The sequence below is a fragment of the Macaca thibetana genome, chromosome 11, assembly GCF_024542745.1.
Source record: "Macaca thibetana thibetana isolate TM-01 chromosome 11, ASM2454274v1, whole genome shotgun sequence".
Classification (NCBI taxonomy): domain Eukaryota; kingdom Metazoa; phylum Chordata; class Mammalia; order Primates; family Cercopithecidae; genus Macaca; species Macaca thibetana.
Genome location: NC_065588.1, coordinates 24,636,802 through 24,663,058, shown reverse-complemented (window position 1 = coordinate 24,663,058; position 26,257 = coordinate 24,636,802). Strand labels below are relative to the sequence as shown.

The 26,257-nt window shown below is 38.7% G+C and overlaps 1 protein-coding gene and 1 long non-coding RNA gene across 16 annotated transcripts in view; one reads left to right on the top strand and one right to left on the bottom strand.

The window, feature by feature from the left end:
• The window catches only part of SOX5 (SRY-box transcription factor 5), a 1,034,891-nt gene that overhangs the window by 584 nt on the left and 1,008,050 nt on the right, over positions 1-26,257 (top strand). The window contains exon 1 of one of the 15 annotated variants that reach the window (XM_050746697.1): positions 14,369-24,629. The exons of the other annotated variants lie outside the window; for them this stretch is intronic. The gene's annotated coding sequence lies outside the window, so the exon portion shown is untranslated. Of the gene's footprint in view, positions 1-14,368; positions 24,630-26,257 lie in introns of those variants that run through there. 15 annotated transcript variants of the gene reach the window in all.
• On the bottom strand, positions 5-7,144 carry LOC126930092 (uncharacterized). Its single transcript, XR_007717444.1, has 3 exons — positions 7,053-7,144; positions 745-796; positions 5-465 (listed from the first exon to the last, which is right to left on the bottom strand). It is a non-coding gene; the product is annotated as an uncharacterized LOC126930092 (long non-coding RNA).

Below are 26,257 nucleotides of genomic sequence, written 5' to 3'. Positions count from 1 at the left end.
TGCGTGAATCGCTGCGTTTTAACTTTGTTGTTCGTCCCGATGTTGTTGTGGGCAGACCTCCAAGGCGCAGAGCTCCCCTCTGCCGCTCGCCGGGCCCGCCACTCAGCACTCGTTCCCGGCTCCAGCTGGAGAGCCGCGGAGGAGGGAGGGGGCCGCCGCCGGAGTTTCCTCAAGTACAGAGGGAGGGGGACTGGGTTGGGGGTGACGGAGAGGTGGGAGGCGGCCCGAGGCGTGGAGTGGCCCTGTCATCCCCGGGGGCGGCTGGCCGGGGGACCCTGGAGCGCGGGCTTGGACCCCGACCCGGAGACGGGATAACTTTCTATTTTTGTTGGGAAGCCTGCGTACTGTTGCTGGTATTGTTTTGTAAGTGGTGGCGGTGGAGGTGGTTGATGCGAGAGAAGGGCAGGAGTGCGGGGAGAACCCTGGGCTGTGCTGGGCATCGCGGCGAACGTCCAAGGCCAGACCCTAAAAGTTGGACAAAGCCCCTTAGCCCTTCTAGGATATCAGAGCGACCCCCGGCCCACCCCCTAACCTTAGTCACCCCCACCCCCCGACTCTTTCGTCTTTTTGTTTCGCTTTCTGCAATCCTTCTCCCTACCATTCCCCCTCCCTCCCGCCCGGAATTTCGGAAACAAGTCTCATCCTTCAGGATTCTAGGGATTTCAGAGACCGGAAGCTTTAATTTTAATTGCAACTACTTTTTTTCCCCCTCCTCACTCAGTGTACAAAGTGAAGACCACTCACGTGTTGTGTCACTTTAAGCGCGGGTTTGGGAAATCTCGCTTGCACTTTCGGGCTACAGCAATAAGAAGCAATGAAAAGAGGTTATACGAGTTGAAATCAAATTGGATTTGGAAATGTTTGCGTTGGAGAGCAGCAGTTTGTTGAGTATTGATCGGATGCACACGAAGCACTGTTTACATATTTTAGTAGTCATTTTCCCTACACTTTGCAAAGCGACTATATTAATAAATAGATTGACCCTGGTGAATATCTGAAGACGTTGGTTTCTGTGACTAAATTCAGAATGTGATGAATGTGAATTCATTTTAATGTGTTCCCTTCTCAGCTAAAGCAGGTCAAGACGAGAAATCCTGTGAATATGCAGAACCCTACATTCGGTGCCAGGCAGTCCAGGCACTCTGGGTGGCAGTCAACTGTACTTTCTTACAAAAGTTTAGGGATTTGCTGGAACCCAGTTGAGATCCTCACATACCCAGATAGCCAAAGGAGTTTGTCAAGAAAGGCATAAGGAGATGTCCCCAGGGACTGCCTTCTGGCTCAGCACAGTTCTTTAGCCAAGGGCAGGACCGAGTGGGATTTGGGGCAGTAAGTGTGGGAATCTGCAAAGGGACTGGACAGTGATTTGTTTCCTTGCTTTTCATAAATAATGGCCCCTAGTATCCTGAAAACACACACACAAACACACACAAACAGGCCAATGAAGTAGGCACGTGGGTGATTTTTAGGCAATGGACATTTCCATCAGAAAAACCAGAGGAGAATTTTTGATCAGGATTACGGGAGTGAGGCTCGATGGCCAAGAGTGATTAGGTTAAGGGCCAGATGGCTTTAAAGTATACGGAAATGTTTTTCAAGTTTGACTTTTATAGCATTTAAAAGGAGGACGATTTCTTAGAGCCTTTACAGAACTGCTAAATTTTGATCTGTCTAATTTTAAAGGAATTCAGCTGTATGAGAATTGCTGTTAGCTCAGATAGGGAAGGAATCTGGTTTCAAATGCAGATACATGGAACAAAGTTTCTAGGGGTGCTTCTTCCTGATTTAAATATAGCTCCCAGGCAGAAGCCTAGATAAATTCAGCCACAATGATTTAAAATCATAAGTACTTACAGTGGCAGTTCTTTTAGGCACTGTGCAGCGTTCTCCTGCAAATTATGCCATCAACTGTTTATTCCTCAGAACTATACAAGATAAAAATCATAAGCATCACTTAAAACTGATGCAATACAGCCTTAAATCCTTAAACTGCTAGGGATTGCTTTTGTTTGCCTAAAAGGTAGATCTTTCATCACATGAGTTGTTTAAAAACATTTAATTGTGGGGGTGGGAAGGGATGTGCATAATTATTTAGTTGTTTGTGTTAATTACATAGTAGCATACTTGCTTGAAATTCTTTCTTTTTCCCCCCCTTTCTTTCCAGTGGTCTCTCTTCTAACAACCTTGTTCCTGAAGAATCAACAGTTTTTTGTTTGCTGTGGTTTTTAAAAAATTCATTTTGTAGCCTTTTTGAATGGGTAGTATTGATCCAATCCGACACAGACTTGCAAGTGTAAACTCTTAATACAGGAAAAACTTCAATTCTTAATATGGAAACCTTGTATTAGTTTTGTTGTTGAGGTTAAACAGTTCTGGTTGAATGGGATGTTGTATACAGAATTCAAAACTCCCAAACCTCTTTGGTAAATAGGCATTTGAGGTCCAATGGCTAATTCAAATTAACTTAGTTCTATACATGTAAGTGCACATCCTGTTTAGACTGACACGTGGTTTGGTAAAAGAAAAAAATATATACACTTAGAAAGATGCTATCTGTGGAGTATATAAATAGTAAATAGCAAAAGAGTGAAGTTTATACTCAGGTATGTTGGCATGTTTTTGGTTGTCCTCAGTGGGGGTGAGTTGTGAGTGATAAGGAGAATTTAAATTTCTAAATTTTCCCTTTCCAGTTAAAGGAATGAATTTAAGTGCTTAAAGAATTTTTTTTTTCTTACTTACAAAGCAAGTTTAAAATTTGATATAGTGCTTACAGGATGTACTGCCTTCTTAAAAAGCTCTGTTCCTTTCCTGAGTGATAAGTAATCATTGATTTGAGGGTATGTTCAGATTATATAAAAAAGTAAAACTTACAGGACAAAATTTATGTTTCCTAATCTCCTAAAATACACTGGATTTCAAATAACGGAGAGTTCTAATGTTGCACACTGTTTAGATTTCCAGAAGCTACAATTGTTGGATATAATTGATTGGCATAACCTGGATGATTCACCCAATAGCTAATCAACTTCACTGGTAGAGAATGCTATAATTAGAGTTTTGAGAGTAACCTGGAAACTTATTTGTCTAGGCCTGAAGTCAAATGCATTCCCTCACGCACTGGTCAAAAATTTTTAGTCTGAGAAATGAAGATTTATTTTAAAGGCAAAGAAAGTGGTTGGCTGTTTCAAATAAACTATATCCTGAACTTAGATTTGTAGATAGTTAATGAAATAAAAGTCCAATTTTGTTCCAAACATTGTTTTAAAACACCCATTTGTAAATTGTCTACATTTGGTTTTCATATGTTAATGATTTGGGATCTGAAACTTATTTCAGAAAGGCATTTTGGTTTATCTTAAAAAACACCACACAAAACTGTCTAAACAACTCTGTAAATAAACTGTTCCAAATGCCTCAATTTGATGAATGAATTAAAGAATTATGGTTCTTAATCCAATTATGATCAGTCTGGTTATTCCATTTCCCATTTGGGGGAGCTTGGGGAGTTGGAATAGTAAATGATTCTCAAATGTGAGTGGGGTTTTTGTTGTTTACTTTGTGTGTGTGATGTAACGTAAATAATCACTTATACCTAATATTTATGAGAGGGATTTCCGATGTGGAGAAGTAATTTCATGATCTTAAATTAACCAAGAGTTCATTTGCATGAAAAGTTGACGTTAATAAAAGAGTAAAGTGAGGTTTTTAAAAATATGAAGCAAAGATTTAACCTTTTTCTTAAATATAATGAATTTTGATATTTAAGAGGGGAGAAATGGAGTGCTTAAGGCTCAGTAGAAGGGCAGACAATCAGGCACTTTTAGTTTGCTTTAGCAGGGCCATATGGGGACATTTCTGTAGGACTGTTTAATAAATTTTACCAAATTCAATTTCCTTGTCTTTAAAATTGAGTCAAGGTCAAAGGTAGGCTAACTTTAGTTAGGGGAATTTTGGGGGGGTTATTTCCTCCAAAGACCTGCTCCTTTAGCTGCCTACATGGGACTTTTGAATGCTTTCCCAGTGAGGGTCCTGACCTTCAGGATGGGCCCTTGACAGTCCATTTTACCTTGATGGACCCTTCTGAATTCCTGCCCCATTTGCCCCATTTAACCTCTGGCTCATAAGCTAACTATTTTAAAGTTGTTATTCATTCATTATGGTTTAATTCTCAAACTAGATGATATTACTGTTATCATTTTGGTAGTTTATTATGGTCATCTAATTCCATAGAGATAAACTTGTGGCAATTGCAGGTATCAAGGAAAGCTGCCAGGAGTAAATATTTATATGCATGAGGACTTTTTCAATACTACTCAAATCATACCTTATAGACAGCTAATGATTTCACTTGCAGTTAAGGATGACAATCAGTAGGGGCAGCATATTGACAAAATTAGGAAAAATTTGAATACATGTAAATAACCATTAAATAGCCATCCTTAAACATTGAGCCATAAAAATGTATCTTGGGGAGTACTAGTGATGGTGGCATTGAATTCTACAAGTGTAAGTCCATTCATTTTCTATTTCTTAAAGTTCATTATAAGTAAAAACAAAACACCCCAAAACAAAGACCTGCTTGTATCTCTGATGCTCAGCTACATGTCATTCAACTACTCTGTGCTTGTATGATAGCCTGTGTACACAGAGTAAAAATAATGCAGTAGTCATAGGGATGAGCGGACTTTAGTTTGATATCCAGTTTGTATTCTCTGGTGGCTTAAGGCATTTTTTCTTTCTTCAACACCAATTAAACTGTTGGAAGTGAGGGAATTCAGGAAGGAACCAGGAAAGGAGAAAGGTATCTCATTTGGAATTTTTCAGTGTAGGTCTGTGATTTATCCAAAATTTTATTTAGAGATCTGAACTTACAGGGTTCTACCTCCTTTTCTTAACCTCTTTTTTTTTTTTTTTTTTTGAGACAGTCTTGCTCTGCCACCAGGCTGGAGTGCAGTGGAACAATGTTGGCTCACTGCAGCCTCCGCCTCCTGGGTTCAAGGGATTCTTGTGCCTCAGCCTCCAGAGTAGCTGGGATTGCATGCATGTGCCGCCATACACAGCTAATTTTTGTATTTTTAGTAGAGACGGGATTTCACCTGTTGGTCAGGATGGTCTTGATCTCCTGACCTCGTGATCCACCTCCTCGGCCTCCCAAAGTGCTGGGATTAGAAGCGTGAGCCGCCGCGCCCGGCCTTCTTAACCTCTTAAACTGCAAATTATGATGCCCTTTCTTATAGGGATATTGTTTGGATTATGCTAGACACTATGTGTGAAATGCCTAGCATAGTGTCTGTCATGAACTATGATGCTCAATAAATGTTAGCTACACTCAGCTCTCTCTCCTAGTCAAGTCTAGGTTCTGATCATTAATAAAGGTTGAAACTTCATTTTGTACTTACTTTGAACTTATTTGAGTCTAAAAAGAAAAAAATGTATCACTTTCTTGAGGCTGAGATCAACACTTTAAAACAGTGATTCAGTGAACGTCTGTATATGATCTCTGACAATGTGATTTTATTAAGATGCTGTATTTGGTGCAAGTGTGAATTCTATCTTTTATTCATTTAAGTGCTTTTTCAGTAATTAACATTTATACCCTACATAATAGGTAAGGATAAATAAAAACTTTAGGACCTAATTCTGTAGATTTCTCCTCTTGTTATCTCTTTGATTTCCTATTAGCAAATATGAACTAGTGGAAATTTATTGATATTTAATCCTTTGATAGTCATTCACCTCTGCATTATATTAAGCTGTGGGACCGTGGATAAAGAGAAAGTCCATGTGGAAAAAGAAATCCATCTGATTTTTCAGTGTTTTCCTCTCTGGAGGCAACAGTACTTCAAAGAGAAACTTGTGTAGGTTGGTTTGTTTATTTAAATTGGGTGCAAGGAGAAAGGCACCATAAATATACCATTGCCTGGTTTGAAGAGGTGGTAAAGAAACATGGAGAAATTAGTGGTTATTTTCTCTTCCCAATGAAACAGAATTTGTCTGTAAGTACAACTGAGCAAAGATAAAGGAAAGGCTTCTTAAAACATCAAATAAATGTATTTTTTTGCATTAATTGGAGTTCCTTAAGAAGCAGATGCCAAGATGGGATTAGATGTGTAAGAAGTTTTTTAGGGGAGAGGGGGAGAGGGCAGGACAAGGCCAGGAGAGCCTTTTGACCATGAGACAAGTTTGACACTTATGCAAGGAGAGCGGCAAGGAAAGAAGATTGAGTAGGAAGAAGTTTGACTATAGTGCAGTCTATGAAAGGTTTGGGTAGGCAAATAAGAGCCAGCCATTGGAAGAGTCATCTGTCTTGAAAGAATGGCCTGTATCAGCATTCCTCACTGTCAGTCATTGGCTGGGAGCAGCTACAGGAAGCATGGCCTCTGCGCCTAAGTGGTGCTAGAGCTATAGGGGAAGCAGTTGGGGAAGTAAGTCAATTACACTCTCAAAACAGGAGATCTGAGTGGTATAGCTATGGTTTGGCAGTATAGCCCAGTTTAGTAGTACTTCACTTGCTTTAGACAGGTGAACTCACTCTCTCTCTCTCTCTCTCTCTCTCATACACACATACACACACACTCACACACAGGAGACCTGGCAATTGCTTTGAGGTCTCTTTGAGTTTCTTTGAGCTTTGTTTTCTTCAATTGCAAAATGAGTGTAATGGCAGTATCACCTCACTAATTGGGATTAAATTAGGTTATATGAGATCATCTCTAAGTCCATAGTACTGTTTGTGGCATGGAGGAAATGCCCAGTGTATTTTGCACTCTTTTCAGTGTACTCACAAAATACATCTGAAAGGTATAGATGAATTTTATCAGGTGATTGTAAACATATCTAAATAATGGATATTTCATATAATTGGAAGGCATTGTTTATGCAAGCAAACATCTTTAACGTTTGTCATTTACAAATAGCTTGGTTCATTTATCTTCCATTAATCCTTATTTTTTATCAGAGTATAAACTGAACACTAGCTATACCAACTGACCTTGACCATCTTCAGGTAATTTGCCCTATAACATGAGGCAGAACTCTGTTCATTTCCTTACCTCTCTAGGCTTTCTATTCAGTTGAGTAGCAACGCACTGGAAGTCTGCATTTTATCTTGAGCCTCAAACACCTTGCAAGTCTTTGCTCCCCTGTGTTACTGTTCCTAAACCAACTTGCAGCACCACAAAGCACTGAACTCAAGTGGCCCTCAGCGCGAGCTCCTGCTGTGATGAGTCACAGAGCCACCAGCACTTTGTTGCCTTAGATTTGATCACTGCCATGAGCAGTCCTTCGATTGTCAGCTAAGAGCCCCTTCAGGGAGTTGTCCCTTAATAGAAAGTCTCTTTTCTTCCCTCCTGTTGTAACTTTAAATTAAAAGAAACTGTAGAGGAGCTGGTGGCATTGCAATAGTTCATTCTTCTACCCACTGGGAGAACAACATCTGAGAAAAGACGTTATTGGACTGAGAATTGAGTTGTTGCTATTTTTTTGGGCCAGAGTCAGGGGGAGGCGGTTGTGGTGGAGGATGAAGACCACGTCATTTAGACTCAGTCAGACTGGTAATCAGGATTGTGATTGAGAGCAACACTTTTGTGTATGCAAGGAAGCATTCTTTTTGGATACAAGAAGACACTCACTTAGCCTGTAAGTTTCAGTAGGATTGCTAGGACCCCTAATATTTTGACCCAGATTTTTAGGTGGTTCTGTGTGTTGTACTGTGGGAAACTGGCACTGGGACAACTTCGGAATCCAAGGAGGATGGGAGGCAGGAAAAGAGAGCTAATTTTTGACACATTCCTCAGACGAGGGACTCCTCTAGGGAATCTGTGCCCAGGATAAGGACTGCTTACTGTGAAGCTTTTGGCATAATTTTTTCCTGAGGAGTGAGCACGGGTTGCTTCAATGTCTCTACTTAAAAAGGCTGACAAACTTACATTTGTGAGAGGAAAAGAAAAAGATGTTCATACTTTTGACGGTGTGTTTCCTAGATGGTACCTCTCACGAGACTTCGGATTTCATCCTCCATTGTGGCAGTTACATCATTCCGTAGTTGCCGGCTCATCCCCATTCTGGTTAGGAACTATGGCAAAATCCGATGTCTGCCTAGATGTACTGGTGTAATTCAGGACCACTAAGAGCTGACGTTGTTTGATGTGTACTATCAGGAGTAGACTGCAGCTCGCATGCAAGTTCTTGTGATGCTTAGTATTCCTCTGCACCACTGGCACTCTTTCCTATGTGTCTGGCAGAATCAGTCTCATCAGTGTACTCTTGCACTGGGAACTGCTTTTGAAGACATGCATACTATTTCTTATAATTCTGTCTTGAATTTTCTTGCTTCACTCTCAGCCTCATCTCCACGTACCTTCTCTATTAACCAAATAGGAGTGTCTTTTCCACATCCAACCAGGAAATCAAGTCATGCACAGGAGACAAACAGATAGAGATCTATCAGCATGTAAAGAAATTTCATAGGACCCCTGTTTATTTTTAGAGACTTCCTGGGGCCACCCAGAAGCTCTTCTCTTCCTGTCTCCTTTTACCTATCACTCCTTGCTGTGCTTTTCTTAACCTTTCTCTTACCACAAATTCACTATTCTCATGGCATCACTGTCCACTCTGCCTTGTGTCGGACTCCCTGCATGAAATGAAAGGTTTTCGAAATACTCTGCTGCCTGATTTGAAAGGGGTAGCCATAGGGTGACGTACAAAATTTCCAATTAGAAGGTAAGCTCCCTGAGGGCATTGAATTGTTGTCCTAGCAGAATCACAATGCCTGAAACAGAGCAGCAACCGCATACATGATTGCTGAGTGAGCATAGTTTGCAAGATGAGTTTCATATGGAGTCAAGGCAGCCCTGCACGATGGGGAAGTAAGAAAACAAACAGCTGTTGAGTGTTTACTGTGTTCCGGGAGGGGTGCTAGGCGCCGTACATGGATAATCTCATTTAGCCCTCCCAGCCCTCCTATCAGATGGATATTAGCACCTTTTCACAGATGAACAGCAGACTCCAATGGTCAAGTGACTTGCCCATCTTCCTCAGCTCTAGTGAGTGGGACAGTCTTTGCCTGAATTTCAGTCTATTCGATTCTGCCACTTGAATTCTCTTCCATCACAAGGTGTTAGTGTGGGATTCCTCTCTGTAAAATGGGAGCACTAACAATACCTGCCTATCGCATGAGATAACAATACCTGCCTATCACATGAGACAGTTAGGAGGAAGAGATGAGAAATAGTTATTGAAAGCCATGTCTATGCTGTAAAGTGATCTCTTTCTTGCTTTTTGCTTTTTTCTTTTTGAGACGAGGTCTCACTCTGTCACCCAGGTTGGAGTGCAGTGGTGCAGTCATGGCTCACTGCGGCCTCGACTGCCCGAGCTCAAGTGATCCTCCCACCTCGGCCTCCTGAGTAACTGGGACCACAGGCATGCGCCAGCATGCCCAGTTAATTTGCTTTAACTTTTGTGTAGAGATGAAGTTTGTTTTAAATGTATAGAGATGGGGTTTCATCATGTTGCCAAGGCTTGTCTTGAACTCCCGAGCTCGAGTGATCTGCCTGCCTTGGCCTCCCAACGTGTTGGGATTACAGGCATGAGCCACTATACCCAGCCTATAAAGCGATTTCTAAATGTTGCTTATTATCAAATATTCACTAATCCGTACATTCATCAAAAAACACTGAACACACAGATGCATGTTGCTTATCCTTAAGAGGAAATATTTTATGACTTTAAGCAGAGATTCTGAATACATAAAAATTGACATCAAAGGAAATTACAGAACAGTGTTTCTCAAAGGTGATCATCCAGTCAGCCAGTTGAAAACCACTTGGGATATTTGTTAAAAACAGGGCTTTCTGGGTCTCATCCCAGACATATAGAACCTGAATCTCTGTGGGTGTAGCCCTGTAACCCTGCGTTTTTAACAAGCATGACTGGTGATTCTTTTGCACATAAAAGTTTGAGAACCAGTGATAAAAAACTTCATTGATCTAGTTTGGTAGTAAGTTATATATACATGGCATATGGAATTTAAGTAAGAGGCTCACAGAATAGTGGAAGTGCCAAGATAAAGCACAACTGATTGTTGGACTGCTAGAAAGACTTTTTTTTTTGATAATATGGTTTTAGGAGTTCTAAAATAAAATTTAAAGAGCCTTTAGTTATTTGAGTGTATAAAACATTAGCATGCTTCAAGTCAAGAGTGAGGGGGCCTGACATAAGGAATCTAGGGGTTGGAGAGTGGGGAAGGGGGCCCTGGGGCCAGTTATATGTATTCTAGCCTTGGAAATAACTTTTTAACAGGCCAGACTGAAGGAGACTAAGTAGACGGAAGACAAGAGGTTGATCTATTTATCCAGCCCTGTATCCCAAATAAGACAATGTCTGGGACATAGTGGGTGCCTAAAGATGTTTGTTTAATAAATAGAATAAAAACACACAGAAGGAGAGAGCAGCATGTAGAAAACAGACTAGGATAGTTTGATTATGATTACTATGGCTAGAGAAGGTGAGAAAGAGGAGGCTGAAAAGGAGTCCTGGTGAGATAAGATGAGGACAGGGTTTTAATTAGGCTAATATGGTCCTTACAGGAAAGTGCCTTCTATACAAACAAATAAACAATGAAAAACACTAACCCAAGGTTTGTATGGGATGAAAACATGAGTCCACTGTGTCTATTATCTTGGGATAGCAGTTACTACACGAGGATAGGGACCTTGTCTATTTGTTCTCCATGTGATCTGTTTTGTTCTCCATATGATCGTAGCACTTAACAAATATCTATTGAACAAATGACAGAGCTTCCATGTGGACAGGGGAAAAAAAGCATTTACGTTATACAAAAATATCTTGTAAAGAGAGAAGCTAAATCTTTACAAATGCTAGCCAATAGACTGGTGATCGTGAAAATAATACATCTTCATAAAACTGCACATTCTTAGACAATCTATTTAACGTTCAGTAAGGTCTCCATCTGATTGTCACCAAGCATTGCTTTATGGACAATTCCACTTTCATTTTACTGTTAGGAAAATCCACCAGGGTGCCCAGCACAGTGTCTTGTTAATATTAGCTATTTAATAAGTATTTGATGAATAATTCAATGAATGAATGAAGAGTATTGGCTTGGGGCTGGGGGAAGATGGGAACTTGAAAGCAGCCTAAGAAGAGAGTTGCCCTCATTCACTTAGAATTCCCAGAGTGACATGCGATCCAGAGATCTTGAAGCAGGCAGATTTCCCATACAGGTCAAGGCCTGGTTATTGGAATCTTGAGGGGAAGGATGTTTGCTAAGGTAATGACTGCAACAGTGGGTTCAGCATTGTTGGAAGAGGCAACTACTCATTCGATCTGGAAAATATATTCGGGGGGAGGGAAGGTAAAAAGTAATTCTAAACCCAACCAGAGTTTTAGTAGAAAAATGGCTCTAATTCAAGCAGTGTAATGTTAACATCAGTGCGTGTCTCATGGCTCAAGTCCCGCATACTGCTTTGGAAATAAAAGGAGATTGTGTAAAGAATTAGCAATACAAGGCATTTTTAAGTGCTTTATTGCAGAGGCCTGTGATACTCTGTGAAATCTATGCAGCCTCTTTCTTCCTGCTGTGCTTAATTTCAGAATCTGATGCTATTACCTATCCTTGGAGGAAAAAAAAATAATCATTCTCTCTTAACTCTTAAAAATCAAGTTTAACGTTGCACTGATTTTCAACATAATCTTTCCGATATTTCTTCGGAAGAGAGAAGTGGTGTATTTAGCCACGGAGTTTAGTATCTAGGATTGCTTCTAGGGGGCAGGGTTAAAATAAGAGGGCAAGTTGGAAATAAATGTTGCAGGCAAAAGTTTAGAAACGGCTCAATCTGTTTGAAGGATGAGGTCTCTAAAAGGGTCAGCAGAGAGTGTGTTTGGCATGAGTCCAGAGCAGAAGCCACAAAGGTAAATGGGGTATAAGGAAGGTCCAGCAGAAGCCAGGATAGGAGTTAACGGCATAGGTGGCTATCTTCCTATGACATGAAGACCCGTCCACCAAAAATCGTTTCCTCCCTGGCATACCATCGTGGCGCCCCTGCTCCTGTCTCACAAAGCACAGTGGACACTGATGTTGATTGATAAGTTTTGTTGCCAGACATTGTACTAAGCAGTTTATTTGTATTGAATTTTCCTAATAACTCTGACATAGGTACAGATGCTGTCCCATTATACAGTCAGGGAAACTGAGCTTGCTCAAAGTAACATAGCTAGCAAGTGGCACAGCTGAGACTTGAACCCAGAGTGGGCTGATTCTGAAGTCTGGGCTCTTGCTCATTGTAACATAGAAAAATATATTTTAAGTCCTGTTAAGTCATCCCTCAAAACGATGCTTGCACTTCCCCCTTTCTTCTATACTCACCTCTCTCACCCTGAATCATTGCAAAGTTCCCCAAACTAGTGTCTTTCCCTACAGTCTGCTCTATTTACCACTATCAGGCTTTTACTGTGTATCACAATCCTCCTGACATGCTATTAATATTTAGAAATATTTCTCAAACATTCAGAGTGCCAGGGTACCACACATGGATGCGACTAAGATTCTTAAGTCTGGTTTTTAAGGGCTTCTTCAATGTCTCCAACTCTATCTTTTCAGGCTCATGTTTGAGACCTTCCTTTCAAGAATACTTGCTTGTGATCTGGTTCAAGCAGAACAGAGCTTTTCAGATGACTCCCAAACTATCTGCAACATGTCAGCCCTATTAACTCTTCTCAGAATGCTCAGACAGAAGCTATGCCAGTGCACAAAAGTCACTTCTGACACCTGGCCCTGTCTGGCTCATGGATTTCTTCCAGGATTGCTCTTTCTGTCTGCTTTAAACCTCCTCATCAATTGACCTTCCTTGGCGCCCAATCCACTTTGCTCTCTATTTTTGCTTTCTCTTTTTGTTTTGTTTCTTCTTTCATTCAGTACTCAATAAATATTTATGGAGTGCCTACTATGAGCCAGACACCATGTTAACTGCTAGAGATTTAGTGGTGTGTGGAACAGGCACACACTTTGCACACAAGGAATTAAAGTCTATTAAGGAAGATCAATTGTAATGAAATAATTATCAGCATTTATGATTGCAAATTGTTGAACTGTATTTCACAGAAGATTATGCAGCATACGAGAGAAGTTTCTGATGTATTTGAGGGAGGAGCAGTTAGAGGATGCTTACATGAAGATGTCACATTTTAAAGATAGCTAATGAGGTAATGAGGACAGGAGCAAAAATTATTTCAAGGTGGAAGGAATAGCATGTGCAAGGTTTCCAAAGAGGGAGGGAAAAGAGTGTGTTCTTAGAATTAGAAGGGCAGCGTGGCTGAAGCAGAGTGGAAAGGAAGTAGATGGAGATGAGGTTGTAGAGAGAGATTGGGATCAGATCATTAAGCCTTCACAGCTATGTCACAGAGTTGAGTCTTCATAATAAGGGTGATGAAGAACCCTTTGAGGTTTCTCAAGAGGACAATGAAATTTGTGCCTACAGCCTGCAGATGACATTTAAGAGAGGCAGGAATGAACGGATTTGGGTCAGCTAGAAAGGAGGCTATCGAAATGATTCACCTAAGAGAAACATGGTGGCTTGGACTATAGCAGTAGTGTTAGACAGGAAGGCAAGAGGAAGGATTTCAGAAACAAGCATGCTGTTCAGATGCTTTGTACCACCCTCCATCTCCATTCCACTAACCTCTTGGGATACTCCCTCTGCTCATCTCCCAGTGTTTCCATGTTTCGCAACTTTAAAAAGTAGATGCTTAAATCCATATTTCTAGTTCCCAGGGACTCTGCTGGTGGGGAGAAATTTGACACACAACATATAGTGCCTCGTGTCTATGTATACATATTTGCCTTCACCTCTTTATGTCTGCCTTTATAATCAGCATTTGTCCTTCATATAGATATTCTAAAATCCTGCCCATCTCTTAATTTCCAAATTAAATTTCACTCTTTCACAGCATTCTCACCAAATATACTAGCTGAATGTCTCTCACTCTGATCTTATGACACTTATATCTGTAATTGTCTTTATGACTTTCAGCATCTATTGTAGCATATTGCAATCATGTTGTGAGCATGTCTTATCTCCTGAGAGATATTGTGAGTTTGCGGCAAGGGACATTGATGCTGTAGCTCAATATTAACACTGCTATTTTGGATTTTCCTTTCTAGCTGGGCTATTTACTTAAGACCTCTGAGTCTGATTCCTCATCTGCAGAATGGGTATAATTATATTTACTTTATAAAGCCGTTATTAGGAATTAATGATAGAATTAATAATGCTTAAAATAATCTTAAGTATTAATAATACTTAAAATAATCTTAAGTATTAATAATACTTAAATAATCTTAAGTATTAATAATACTTAAAATAATCTTAAGTATTAAGAATGATACTTAAAATAATCTCTGGCACATAATGAATCCCAGCATATAATAACAGTTTATAGTTATAAACTTTGTTCTTTGAAGTCAGAACCCTGTGTCTTATTACTACTTTTCTCTTCTTGTAGCTCAGTGAATATTCATTGAATTCAGATTTGAATTTAAGTCTCATTTCTGCCAGGGAATATGAACACTGTATAAATAGATTTTGATACTTGTCTGTGAGAACTTCAAGTTGATAGGGGAGCTCGTAACAGAAACTGGTTATTTGTTATTGTGATAAGTATAGTGATAGAACAATAACCCCAGATAGACTATTTTGAGAGCACAGAAGAGAGGTTGGAGAAGGTTTTCTAAGATAACTTATGCCTGAGCTGAGTATTTTATTAATCAGTTAGGTACCTGTTAAAATAATGTGTGCACATAATATAAAACCCAAGGCTATGTAATAAAATAGCATTTTTGTCCTATTGACAAGTATACCCACTCCATTTCTACTGCTTTCAGTTCTGTGTTTCTAAATAAAATGTTTACTCCTTGTTTTCCTTTATTGAAAAAATGTTAGATATCAGTTGACTTCTCACTATTTGGCTCTCTTATACTATACTCCTCTTACCCCTACTTTTTAAAACCACACATTTTTTTTCTCCTATTATTCCAATATAATTTCTTTTTTTTGTTGTTAAATCAGTTTAGTAATAGTTACTTTGACTATGTAAATGTGTGTGCCTTCCTGTGCATATTATATACTGATTACTTTGACTATTTTAATCCAACTTATTTTGTTTCCTGAAGTTAATAATGGCCTATGTCCAAACCTTCCAAAGTTTTACTGGAAGTACTCAATGTTTACTGGAATTCGTGAGCCATGGTTTACCCGGTATGTGGCATATCCAGGGGGGGCCCTGGGGGAAGTCAGCCCTAGTGCAAGGACCATTTTATTACTGGGAGAATTTACAATTGTTTGGCCGGGTGCGATGGCTCACGCCTGTAATCCCAGCACTTTGGGAGGCCGAGGTGGGCGGATCACGAGGTCAGGAGATCAAGACCATCCTGGCTAACTCGGTGAAACCCTGTCTCTACTCAAAATACAAAATATTAGCCAGGCGAGGTGGCGGGCGCCTGTAGTCCCAGCTACTCGGGAGGCTGAGGCAGGAGAATGGCGTGAAGCTGGGAGGCGGAGCTTGCAGTCAGTGGAGATCATGCCACCGCACTCCAGCCTGGGTGACAGAGCGAGACTCTGTCTCAAAAAAAAAAAAAAAAAATTGCAGTTGTTGGATCCAGGTGATAAAAGGCTCACCAACTTTTTGTCAGTTATATTTCTTAGATTTTCTGCAGACAGAACACCCACTTATTCTCTGCCCTTGGACATTCTGCTTCCACCAACCTGTCCTTGCTAAGGCTGTGAGTTCAGCTAAGCAAGGCAAGGGGTGGTCCTCTGAGAGAGTGGTAGGGTATTCCAAGAAGATGGGACAACCTGAGTGGAAAGGCATGGCAGTGAGAGAGAGCATGTTGTGTTCATGGAATTACAGATAGTTTGGTGTAGGTAGAGCATAGAGTACAGGGCAGGACTGGCTGAGATGAGGCTGTGATGGTGGGCAGGAGTCAGATCAACGCGATCTCTTTATTACAGACTCATACACACTAGATTCTGTCGTGTAGGCTATGGGGAAACTCATACTGTTAAGTAACATGGTCTGCTTTGCTTGTGAATGAATGACAGAGTAAGCAAAAAGTGAAAAACTAGCTCCTGAAGTCAGCAGTTAAAATGCTGTCTTTGCATATTCAGTGACGTATTAATATTTTAGGGGTACTCCATCAGGCACATTGTTAGAGCACACATCCCCAAGAATACACGCACATGCACAGAAACGCACAGACATTCATTGTTTATGTACATGTGTTGCTACTGTAGTTAATATTCAGGGCCCAATAAACACCGAAAGCAAGGTCTAGGTTAAATGATGGTGCCTCTAACAGTCACGTCAGAGTTTCCTGGAGACCTACTCTGACATGTAGATTTGCATGCAGTGAGTTTCTGGGAGGATTCTCAGGGACACTACCTGCGAGAGGGTGAGGGAAAAGGACAGACAGGAGGAGACATTGACTGTGATGCAGCTGAGGCTTCAGCTCGCCCATGAGGAGCTCTGGAACTGGATGCCTGTTCAGAGATGTTCTGAACGGAGACCTGGAGCCAGGCCTTTATAACTGAACATCGAGGTGGGATGTGGGCCATCCCTGTGGAGGGTCCACAACTCTAAGCTAGGGCTATTCTTGGAAAGGGACTGAGCTGGGAGCTTCCAGCAGCCAATACTCCTGGCAGCTGGGAGAACAAATGCCGCTGGGCAGCACACCACAGCCTCCACTACAAACAACCTTTCTGATAACTTCTCTATTTTTTAGAATTCTCAGATTTCTCTTAAAATGCGGATGCCAAAGAGCTAGCAATTGGCCCATGAGATGCAGTTCTGCCATTTTCCTGGGTTCACTTATGTTTGCATTATTAGTATTACTTGAAAATCTGTCATTTGTTTTTGAGAAGGAAATCTTTGTAAACCCCTTGTCCATTTTATGAGGGTTAATTTAGCTAAAAATGAGACAATGCAATCCACAATCCATTTCCTCAAGCACATGAAAACTGTTATGTGTGACAAAATGGTGAAACAAGAGATAGTAGAGCTTTAACATTAACTTCTTCCTGTTGTGAAAATGAGGGCCCCCATGGCAATCTATTAGTAATTAGATGAACAAATGCAACCTTGTAGATCATCTTGAATTTCTGGCTTTGGAGAAAATTTCTTTATGGAATGAAACCAAGGCAACATTTTAACTGAGGTAGGACAGCTTGTTGGACCTAGACATATGGTGGTGGTGATGGGGTCCCTTTGTATGCTGAATATAGTGTTACTCAGTACGTGGACAAGAGGTAATCAGCCAGAAAGTGTAGTCCTAGGTTTTTTTCAGGTTCCCAGGTGGGCATCTAAGTCAGGGCTCTCCTGATTTTTCTGATCATGTATATAAACCGTCAATAAAAAATACATTACTCTATTAACAGTAAACACACAGAAAGGGGATTAGATAAAGAGGAAATAAAGAATATCTATACAATCAGAAATGTAATTAGAAGCTGTAATATTTTCTTCAAAATGCCAGTGGACTTTTTCTTCTTTTTTGCCCCCACTTCAAATACTACTGAACTAGATTTCTAAAGTATAAGTTATGTACCAAATGGGGACAAAGTGCGTTGGAGACAGAATTTGGCAATTTAATGGGTTTGACCTATGCAGCTATTTAAATGAGGTAGTGTGAGCTCCAAGTATTAAAAAGTGAACTGAAGAAAAATTAGGTTTTAGAATAGAATTGGGATGCTTTAAAATCTTTTTTTTTAAATCATGGAGGGAATGTGTGTGTGTATGTATGTGAGTGTATATCTGTGCGTGTGTTTGCACTAGCCCGGGTCATAATGACTTAGCATTTCTTCCTGTTTAGCCATTCCCCACAATTAACTAAAAGGTTGGGGCCACACTGACACCATTACCCTTCTGTATATCTGGCACTAATTTATGACCCATATCCTGCCTTATATCCCAGAATGCTTTTGAATGTTCTTCCATTGTTTTATTTTCAGATTTATCAATGTACAGATCAGTTAAATGCAATAATGAAAATATATCTTTATTAGTGTCATCTCAGCAATAGAAAAACAGAAAAGACAATACCTTCCATAGATATAACAAGTTCTTACCCATCTTTTTGGAATTTTAAATATTTATAAGCATTTTTCTGGTAAAACTCAGACTAGTTTATAAGAATTATCCTAGAGTCATCTTGTGCCTGAACTTAAGATAGCTTCCTTATTAAAATCTTTTATTTTGCTAATAAAAATCCATTTCAATTATGTTCTCTTTTTTGTATTTAACAGTACCTGCTCACAAGATATTGGTTGCTTTAAATTTCTTGGAAGAAAGGCGATAAATACATTTCAGGTAGCATTATTATTCGTTTTCATTATAGATAAAATTAAAAGGTAGCTGGATTTGGAACCAGTATATAGATGTCTTAATAAGGATATGGTAATCATGGTTCAGTCCCTAAGGAAACCTAATCACATAATCTTAAATATAGTTCATAAGTTAAAAGGCAGAACCTTGTTATGCTAGTGTGCTATTTTTAAAATAATAAAATTAAGATTCTTTAAAAATATATGTACAAATGATCTTTCCATTATTGAGTGTAGACTGTCCCTCAAAAAAATATTATGACTTGAAATGTTCAAGTGACTCCATCCTTACTTGTTGTTAATTCCTTTATAACTATTTGCATTTGCATATTGATTTTTAGAAACTTTTTTTGAGCCAGGGTCTCACTCTGTCACCCAGGCTAGAGTGCAGTGGTGTAATCTCAGTTCACTGCAAACTCTGCCTCCTGAGTTCAAGTGATTCTCCAACCTCAGCCTCCTGAATAGCTGGGACCACACACGTGTACCACCATGCCTGGCTAACTTCTGCATTTTTTGGTAGAGATGGAGTTTCACCGTGTTGGCCAGGCTGGTCTGGAACTCCTGATCTCAAGTGATCCTCCTGCCTCAGCCTCCCGAAGTGCTTGGATTACAGGTGTGATCTTCATAGTAATTTAAAATAAACAACGTTGTATTTGATTAATCTTAACTTCTTATTCATTCATTCAAACATTTTTTATTGAAAGTCCATTTTTGGTTACATACGAATTGGATAAGGGGGTTACAATGGTGAGCAGCAGAGATTTGGTCCCTGCCCTCATGGAGCTTCCAGTCTAATGAGAAAGATAGAGGTGAGTCAGCTGACCATACCAATAGACTAAAGAGATGCTCTCTCCTCCAATGTTGTTGTGAGTGGTAGATGAACTGTTCATTCTTTTAAAAATCACAAACGCATAGAATCTTAAAGAAATGCTATTTACATTAAACATTTTAGTATTTTTAACATGTGTGCTTTACTAATTTATCAATGTATCATTGTTCATCAGTGTTTATCAATTTCCCAATTAATTGGCATAGAGCTCAGAACCTAAGTGTGGATCTCTTGAGTGATGACTCATTATCTTCTTGGATAAGCCACACCCAAAATATATATTGAATACTTCTTCGTTTTGATTTATTAAAAATGGCAGAAGACTTTGATGGCATTTGGCAAGCAATCTAAGTGCAGAATTTGCTAGTTTAAAAAATTTTTCATCCCAATATTATGAAGTTGACACCTAATATAGTGATTTTTATAAACAATTTGCCTTTATTCTTTACAAAGCATTCAATTTGGTGTCAATAAAACATTCGTTTTGTCCTAATTGACACCTAATTTGGTGTCAATAAAACATTCGTTTTGCCCTAATTATGTCACATTTAATTAATTTTCATGATTACAATCACAAATGACATAAACAGACTTGGGATGTAGCAGACAATTAAAGTGGTGAGAGCAGGATTGTGTGGGTTACTAGAGGAGTCTTTTTGCTATTAGGGTGCCACGTAGGCCTATCGTATGTTTTGCAGAAGAAATGGAGCGCATTAGTTTCTCGGGTGACTTGGGGAATGTAGGTTGGCTAAGAACGTTGTACTATAAATATGTACAGTGATAAGTGCTATCAAGTATATTATCAAGGAAAAGTACAGGCAGCTATAAGGAGATATAGAGTAGCCGGATTTATTCTAAAAGTCCCAGAATGCTTTCATGAGGAAGAGCCATTTGGGCTACGGTATGAAAAGCACTAAGGGCCAACCAGGTGGAGAAGTTGTGGGTGCGTAAGGATAGAGAACAGCAGGTACAAATCTCTGCAATGGGCTAAAGCTTGGACTGTAAGGGACCAAGACAGCAGTGTGGCCAGGGTACAGAAAAGAAGGGCCAAGGCTGTGAAGGATGAGGTTGTAGGAGGCAGGGGTCATATCTCATAGAGTCTTGTAGGTCCTCTTAAGCCTTTTTGTTTTTAATCATAAAAGCATTGGAGAGTTATTAAAAGATTCAGAATTGTGATTTAAAAAGATTGTTCTGGCTGTTGTTTGGAAAAAAGAATGAAGGGACATCAGGTAGTGATCCAAGTAGCCTAAGCAAGAAATGTTGTCCTTATTCTGAAAACTCTTCATTGTACTGTTTTTCGTGGCCTGCTACGTGACTAAATGGGTCTTTGAAATACTTGAGGAAAAGCAGAGCCTAAATTTATCGTAGTTTAAATCTTCTTATCACCTAGGAAGACCTGAAACAGAATTTTCTATACTATATTCTTACTTACCATCTTCTCCTTTTACATTTGTATTTATGTTCATTGTTTCAGCACATTATGTTCTCAAAACAATAGGGGAAAAAAGGAAAAGTCATTCTTTTAAGCTTGTACCATGCTATTGACTTTCTCTGAAAGGACAAATGTGTGTTTATTTTATCCCTGTGAGTCCAAAAATTAACCATGAAACATCCTTCTTTACTTCTAAACTATGTGTAACAAAGAAATGCTTTATTGCAATTTCATCAATAATTCAAATGCAACTTAAAGGAAAGTAGGGCAGCTAAGGAAAAAAGCACACTTGTTCCATAATTGAGTCGATTAAATAATATTGAGTCCCATTGTCATAGTCATATTGATGAAACAACTTTTATAACTACAAAAGGTCTAATAAGAAATAAAACCTTAGAATTATGATGCAACGTCATGGACATTTCTTAGTTTTTTTTTTTCTATTGTAAAATACAAATAACGAAAGCAACCTTTTACCAAAGTGCAATAATAAAGGAGCAGCTTTTGAAAGGTGCTCTCATCAAGATATTAGTAGTTTTCAAGGCTGTGCAGTAATAACCCAAGCTATTTTGGAACTGTGCATACATTAGTGTTCTGGTGCAGCATGATACAATAACGTGTGAAAAAGTATAAGATCGCACCTTGTTTAAATTTGCAGTTTTTGTGCATAATCCCACAGTGAGCTCTTGCAAGATTTTGACTGTTTATAGGAGAAAAAAGTTTATAGAAGCCTACAGATTGGGGCCTGTTGTAAGTATCTGACAATGAAAATAAGGTTTTAAAACAATTGCATGCCATATGTTTTGAAAGATTAAAAGGTTATGTTAAGTTTATATTATATATACTATTTTGCAATTCAACTTATGGTTAGTTTCACCCAGTGGAATCTTTAGAATACACATACATAACCATCTAAAGGAAAATGTAGATTTGCTCTATTTAATATTTGCAGGGTATGATTGAAAAGTACAGAGTTTGATTTTTGAAAACAATGATTGCACTATAATTTATGCATTCATATTAATGTTGTTTTCAAAATTGTCACCCAGAGAAGCAAAACCCCTTTTCCAATGATGCCATTGTTCAAAACATTTTGGAAAAACTTCCTCTCTCGAAATTGTCCTTTGAATCATTTGCAAGCCTGACTAAAACATCCATCTCATTACTTTCTAATCGCATTTTATACCAAGATTCATCATCCTTTTTTTTATTCACCAGAATTGGCTATAAATGTCTCTCTGAAATGATGAAAATGGCTAAAATTGACTTTCAAATTATGAAATTTGTCACCATTGAGGATATTTAGAAGTATGTGTGCTTGCATGTGTGTGCACAGACTTAGAAAACAGTTTCAGATGGAGAGAAAGATACTGTGAATAAGTATCTTTGAGTGAGTTGTGTTCTAAGGTGACCATTAACATGGTAAAATACATTTGAACTTAGATGACAAGGTATGTTTGTTTAAAAAAGTCACATTATCTTTTAAAATGTACATTATTTTTTACAACGTATACAAAGAAAAATGCGAATACGTCTTTTGGAATGCAAGGCCAAATACCTTACATAATTAGCAGTATATTTTATTATTAAAACAATTAAAGGATTAAGCAACTACAATGCTAATCCTATGTTGGCAGATTGTTCAGATAAAGTCCTAACGTGGGAACATATCTGTATAATTTTATTTAAATACTGCCATTGACTGTCTGATCTGTAAGTATGTGTATTCATTAGCATCTTACGAAATTCATATTAATTTTTATGTCATTTGAAGGCACTAGTTGGTAGCACTTGGAATTTTCATTTCAGTTCACCTCTTCATGTAAATAATTGACCTAGTTTTCGAAACTATTAGTAATTGTTTTCTTAGCCATCAGTAAGGAACCCATATGGTTACATGTGCTTGAAATGTAAAATAACTGGAATAAATTCCAAATGCTTTCTTACTTTAAGAACTCTGTGGTCACTCGGTGTTTATGTGTTGAATGACTTATGAGTAAAATGAAAATGAAGTAGGACTAAATTAATATACATATCCAGAAATTCACCCATTTCCTCCCACTTTGAACATCTTTATTGTGTTCCTTCTTAAATATGTAAGAAATGAAAGAAATGTTTGCCAGAGAGACTTAGGTGAGTAGTTTTTCCTTTCTGAGTATAAGGAGAGCAAACAATTTAAAGATAATTTTGCTGTGGTCAGTTTTCGTGACCCTGTACCATCTTTGTAATGTCTGACTTCCAGCTTGAGTGCATTACAATAGGGATCAAATGTCTACATTTTAAGAATGTCATTGGTAGCTTTTTGAAAGTTCGTAGATTTAAGTGTAAACCAGTGTTTGAACATGAAGATCTGGAACACACTTTTGTAACATCACCTTTCAATATAGGTAGCTCAACAGTTGGAGACCATAATGACTTCTTGTTTAACATGGTATGTGATTTACACAGACTAATTTGTGTTTATAGTAATTATTTTACCCTGGTTAACTACCTGTGCTAAAATTTCTTTGCTTTCTGGCTTCTTACTACCCAATTGTTTTTTTTCTTACCTGAATGCATGTATCCTTGACTTTTCTAAACATTTTAAAACAGGGTTTATGCAGGACTTGTTCCAAACTAATAGGTACTTTGTTCTTTTTAAGCACGTTGATTTATATTAATGGAATTGGCTAATTTGTTTTTGTAAAGTTTTGTTTTCTTAAAGGGGGGATGAGTTTTGAGGCACTAAATCAAGCTGAACTACACCGTTAGCTTTTTGGTAAATTTATGTCACTTATTAATTGCCACGAATTTTTGACAACAAATGTCATATTTGAAATTCTACTGGAAGTATAACAGTGTGATATTGTTCATTTGTGATATGATAATTGTTCATGAACAATATCTAAAATCTGTAATAGATTAGAAAATGAAATTCCAGCGTTTTTTTTCCCCATTGATAAAGATAAATATAGAAAGACCATATTTTAAATATGTCACAGTACTGCTAACAAAAAGTTAAGAGTTTTAGTGTTGTAGGAGTTAGGCTAGTAAGTAATGTTTATGTAATCCTGATAAACATTTCCCCATAACTGAATTTTGAGTGGAAAACTTTGTTTCTTAAAAGGCTCTAAGTGGAAGAAAAAATATTGGAGTCTGTCTTCTTATTGTGTAGTGTGTGTGTGTGTGTGTGTGTGTGTGTGTGTTTGTATTTAGATCCAGTTTAATACCAAGTAATGCCAACATCTGGCAGAGAGATGGAGATCTGGGAATTTGTTGCTTGAAACCCTGGGACAAAGTGTTCTGATCTGACCGGCAAACATAGCTGTGGACTTGAACTGAAACCTTCAGGGGCAGAAACGTCTTAAGTGTCTGGAAAATTGGCCTGTTGAGTCACCGTGAAGGCACTAAAACAAAACTAATTTTAAGCAGGTCAAAGTTCAGTGATTCCCTCTGGAATTCAAACTTTTTTTAAGAGTCTCATGTTTAAGTGAAAAGGGTCAAAGTTGATGCACTGTTACAATGTTTTGAATGCTTTCCCTTAAGAACAGCCACCCAAGCTGGGATTAGCATGAGGAACTGCAAGGCTGGCACTTCAGCGTCTGGGTTAAAAATATTTTAAAGCAGTAAATGCAGTCAGTACAGAGAGATCCCTGGGAGCCTTTCTATTCAAAAATGTGTGAGCTCAGGGCAGCGACTGCAATGTAATTTAGGGCAGTGTATGCTTCATAGCTTTGGAGAATATTGCTTCCTGTTAATGTTCCATCGGAGGATGGTAGGATAGTAGTAATTTTAGAAGGTGGTATTCCTGTTTGTCTTACATCGAAAACTTCAGAATAAATAAAAGGAAACATCAATCGAACCAGAAATGTAACTGTGGAAAAGTACCAATGAATCTAAATTTGAACTGAACAGATACAAAACCAGCATGGGTGTAGGAATATTTTTAAAGAGGAAGCTATGGCAAAAGCAACTTCCCAGGGAATGGACTGAGCAGGTATGTACAGTGTGGACAAATAGTCTGCAGAAACTTTCGAGAAAATGCCTGGTCAACAGGGACGTGCTTTAGCTGTGACTAGATGAAATGGCGTTGAGTATTTGAATGGAGGAATTATTTTAGAACATGGAAACATAGGAGATTTTTTTCTCAGTAGCTGGCATTCAGATGGTAGCTAGATAACCTAAGCAAACCAAGTCATTAGCTAATCACAATTCCTTGAATGAGAGTGCACTGGGAAAGTCTGCTGGCCTGACCCTGAGGTGTGTGGTTCCAGGACTTCTGATGTTAAAATGTTATATACTGCCGTTGATGGGATTGAACAGGCATTTCCTCAGTCTGAAGATTATGTTGCTGAGCAGAATGAAAACTAAACAAGATTCTCAGACATTAAAAAGAACCTATCATTTGATGAGTTTTGTCTAGGAAATGCAAGAGGAACACTGACTCTGCCTTCAAATTTTAGGGACTCAGCTAAAAACTCTGGGCAGCTACGAAATTTGGCTAGGATCCAGAGTCTGCTAAACTCCCTGTGAAACTTTGGTTGTTCTTATTAGCCGTTTTATTTTTCCACGTTACCAGTTGCAGAATAATTCTGTTGCTTTTCATCATCAACCTATGATACTCACTTGGAAGAAGCTTTAATTATTTAGTTATTTATTCAGCAAAGATCAGTTATTCCAATTTGAGGAATTACATTTTGCATTGTGTTTACTGTGTCTCCAGAGATATGAATTCAGTCATGTCTATTTATTTTAAGGAGATAAGCCAGGAACATGTGATAATATTTTTACGAAAACAGAGGAAAAATGCACACGGAAGAATGAAAAACGAAGTTATTATTGTATGGCATGATGACTGTCTCTTGTACAGTTTTGAATCAGAAAGGGACCCGAGTTGTGCTGAACAAGGAGAAGACGACATGCATATTCTGCATGTTTTTTTCCCCAAATATAGGTAGATAGAAAGTGGCCTTTGATTTGAATCCTTGAATTCAACTGTGTTTACAAATAACATTATGAATGCTGCTTATTTTAATGTAGTGATGAAGAATACGGGAGAATCACATATTACAAAGCTTAAATTAGAAAAATTAAAAATGACAAAGGTTTTCAAGAACTGGTGCTAGGATTGTAATGCAGGGGTACTTTTAGGGTGAGCTCTGAGACTTCTCTGACTCTTAATTAGGGCCAGAAGTTTAGCTTTTTGAGCAGGGATTTTTCAGAAGTAAAATTTATTTACTATCTACACTGTATGAAAAAAATAGAAGCATCAGCATATTCCATACTCGAATTCATTATTTTAACAGGACTCGTTGACAGTTTGATCACAAATGACCTCTTTTAAAAAAAAATGTGTGTTGCTCTGAACTTTTGCCCCTCAAAACCCTACAAGTCTTTGCAAGGAGCGCTTTTGAAGGGAAGGGTCTTAAATCGGTCTGATAGTAAAATGCCTTGATCCCGACATCTCTCTCTAGGTGCTGTCAGCTGTTAAACTTGTGCTAGCACACTGCTGGTTCCCCATGCTGTGCTGATCCTTTTGTTTAACCGGCATTTCTCTTAGCTTTCCCACTTAAACTAGCTATCAGAATCCTATAGGTCAACTAGACAGTTTGCCTTATCGCAAGC